The 3,891-nt window shown below is 40.8% G+C and overlaps 1 pseudogene; it reads right to left on the bottom strand.

Annotated features, from left to right (window-relative positions):
- The window catches only part of LOC104992521, an 8,192-nt pseudogene extending 5,314 nt beyond the window's left edge, over window positions 1-2,878 (bottom strand).
- Window positions 2,879-3,891: the final 1,013 nt, after the last annotated feature.

Consider the following 3,891-nt stretch of genomic DNA (forward strand, 5'->3'; position numbering starts at 1 on the left):
TCCCATGAAGTGATGGGACCAGATGCCATTATCTTCATTTTCTGAATGTTGAGCTTTAAGCCAACTTTTTATCTCTCCACTTTCACTTTCATCAGAGGCTTTTTACTTCCTCTTCACTTTCTGCCATAAGGGTGGTGTCATCTGCATATCTGAGGTTATTGAGATTTCTCCTGGCAATCTTGATTCCAGCTTGTGCTTCTTCCAGCCCAGTGTTTCTCATGATGTACTCTGCATATAAGTTAAATAAGCGGGGTGACAATATACAGCCTTGACGTACTCCTTTTCCTATTTGGAACCAGTCTGTTGTTCCATGGCCAGTTCTAACTGTTCCTTCCTGACCTGCATATAGGTTTCTCAAGAGGCAGATCAGGTGGTCTGATATTCCCATCTCTTTCAGAATTTTCCACAGTTTATTGTGATCCACACAGTCAAAGTCTTTGACATAGTCAATAAAGCAGAAGTAGATGTTTTTTCTGGAACTCTCTTCCTTTTTCCATGATCCAGCAGATGCTGGCAATTTGATCTCTGGTTCCTCTGCCTTTTCTAAAACCAGCTTGAACATCTGGAAGTTCATGGCTCATGTATTGCTGAAGCCTGGCTTGGAGAATTTTGAGCATTACTTTACTAGCGTGTGAGACGAGTGTAATTGTGTGGTAGTTTGAGCATTCTTTGGCATTGCCTTTCTTTGGGATTGGAATGAAAACTGACCTTTTCCAGTCCTGTGGCCACTGCTGAGTTTTCCAAATTTGCTGGCATATTGAGTGCAGCACTTTCACAGCATCATCTTTCAGGATTTGAAATAGCTCAACTGGAACTCCATCATCTCCACTAGCTTTGTTTGTAGTGATGCTTTCTAAGGCCCACTTGACTTCACATTCCAGGATGTCTGGCTCTAGGTGAGGATCACACCATCGTGATTATCTAGGTCGTGAAGCTCTTTTTTGTACAGTTCTTCTGTGTATTCTTGCCATCTCTTCTTAATATCTTCTGCTTCTGTTAGGTCCATACAATTTCTGTCCTTTATCGAGCCCATCTTTGCATGAAATGTTCCCTTGGTATCTGTAATTTTCTTGAAGAGATCTCTAGTCTTTCCTATTGTGTTGTTTTCCTTTCTTTCTTTGCATTGATTGCTGAGAAAGGCTTTCTTATCTCTCCTTGCTAGTCTTTGGAACTCTGCATTCAGATGCTTATATCTTTCCTTTTCTCCTTTGCTTTTCATTTCTCTTCTTTTCACAGCTATTTTTAAGGCCTCCCTAGACAGCCATTTTGCTTTTTTGCATTTCTTTTCCATGGGGATGGTCTTGATCCCTGTCTTCTGTATAATGTCATGAACCTCCGTCCATAGTTCATCAGGCACTCTATCTATCAGATCTAGTCCCTTAAATCTATTTCTCACTTCCACTGTATAATCATAAGGGATTTGATTTAGGTCATACCTGAATGGTCTAGTGGTTTTCCCTACTTTCTTCAATTTAAGTCTGAATTTGGCAATAAGGAGTTCATGATCTGAGCCACAGTCACCTCCTGGTCTTGTTTTTGCTGACTGTATAGAGCTTCTCCATCTTTGGCTGCAAAGAATATAATCAATCTGATTTTGGTGTTGACCATGTGGTGATGTCCATGTGTAGAGTCTTCTCTTGTGTTGTTGGAAAAGGGTGTTTGCTATGACCAGTGCGTTCTCTTGGCAGAACTTTATTAGCCTTTGTGCTGCTTCACTCTGTACTCCAAGGCCAAATTTGCCTGTTATCCCAGGTTCTTGACTTCCTACTTTTGCATTCCAATCCCCTATAATGAAAAGGACATCTTTTTTGGGTGTTAGTTTTAAAACGTCTTGTAGGTCTTCATAGAACCATTCAACTTCAGCTTCTTCAGTGTTACCAGTTGGGGCATAGTCTTGGATTACTGTGATATTGAATGGTTTACCTTGGAATTGAATAGAGATCTTTTTGTTGTTTTTGAGATTGCATCCAAGTACTGCATTTCGGACTCTTTTGTTGACTGTGATGGCTACTCCATTTCTTCTAAGGGATTCCTGCCCACACTAGTAGATATAATGGTCTTCTGAGTTAAATTCACCCATTCCAGTCCATTTTAGTTCACTGATTCCTAGAATGTCGATGTTCACTCTTGCCATCTCCTGTTTGACCACTTCCAATTTGCCTTGATTCATGGACCTAACATTCCAGGTTCCTATGCAATATTGCTCTTTACAGCACTGGATCTTGCTTCTATCACCAGTCACATCCACAACTGGGTATTGTTTTTGCTTTGGCTCCATCCCTTCATTCTTTCTGGAGTTATTTCTCCACTGATCTCCAGTAGCATATTGGGCACCTACCGGCCTGGGGAGTTCAACTTTCAGTGTCGTATCTTTTTGCCTTTTCATACTGTTCATGGGGTTCTCAAGGCAAGAATACTGAAGTGGTTTGCCATTCCCTTCTCCAGTGGACCACATTCTGTCAGACCTCTCCACCATGACCCGCCCGTCTTGGGTGGCCCCACACGGCATGGCTTGGTTTCACTGAGTTAGACAAGGCTGTGGTCCATGTGATCAGATTGACTAATTTTCTGTGATTATGGTTTCAGTGTATCTGCCCTTTGATGCCCTCCCACAACACCTACTGTCTTACTTGGGTTTCTCTTACCTTGGACGTGGGGTATCTCTTCACAGATGCTCCAGCAAAGCTCAGCTGCCGCTCCTTACCTTGGATGAGGGGTATCTCCTCATTGCCGGCCCTCCTGACCTTGAACGTGGAGTAGCTCCTCTCAGCCCTCCTGTGCCCACGCAGCCACCAGCTCCTTGGACTGGGGTAGCTCCTCTCGGCCACAGCCTCTGACCTCGGGCGTGGGGTAGCTCCTCTAGGCCATGCTTCTGCATGGTCCGGCATGTCAGAAGTCCTCTATTAATCTTTTTTTCTTAATGAAAATATGCAAATATGTCATCTTGGAGGGTTAAGACAATGGTTTATTATCAGTAAACCAAATCAACCTGAACTATTTTGTTAACTAATAGAGAATAAGGATGAGAAATAGGAAAAATTAAATTTGGAAGAGTGGTAAGATAAAGGACAATGGACTTTAGAATGTTCTAGTGACAGACAATAAAAGCCAGAGTTACTATGAATGCACCAGGGGCCTGGAGTTGAAATCAAAGAATAAGTGAATTTTGTCTTATTCTTAATTTTAAGTTAGTAATATACACAAAATTTTGTTTAGAGGAAAATCAAGCTTTTAAGAATATATTTGAAAAATGCCATATTTTTGTACCTATTTCTGACACTAGTATAGCATTGGGACCCTCACTGCCAGACTTTACATTTAATATGCAGTCACCAATAGAGTAAAATGAAAACTGTATGTGTATATATATTTAAAGATAATTTAAAAAATGACTCCAGTCTTATACATAAAAAATGCATTATATTTGTATTTTTACTTGCCTCCAGAGAACACTTAGAGAAGGGCATTTCTAGAAACAGGATTAAATATTTTGAGTCAAACAATTAGAACTCTTCAATGGCAACTGTTAAAAAAAACACTCAGAACTCCTTGGGGACAGACCATTGTATGGTTTTATAAAGTCTTGTGGCTCATACTTGCATGGTGTGTTAGTGACAAAATCTGGCCTAGAGTCAGATTTCCTGCTCCTCTTGATATGCTCAGTCCACAAAGTAGGACCTTCTGTGCAACTGAAAGTAAACCTAAATTAAGAATGTTTGAGTTTCTCTGTTTAATAATAAGAGGTACCACTTTTCATGAAAGTTTTGTCATGAGCCAGGTGTTTACATGAATCGGCTGCAGTCTTCACAGCCATCCTGTAAGGTGGTAATAACTAACACTGAGAGGTGGAATAGTACAGAGTTTAGGAGTGCTGGTTATGGATCGCAAGGA

Source organism: Bison bison, unplaced genomic scaffold, assembly GCF_000754665.1.
Source record: "Bison bison bison isolate TAMUID 2011002044 unplaced genomic scaffold, Bison_UMD1.0 scf7180017864216, whole genome shotgun sequence".
Classification (NCBI taxonomy): Eukaryota; Metazoa; Chordata; class Mammalia; order Artiodactyla; family Bovidae; genus Bison; species Bison bison.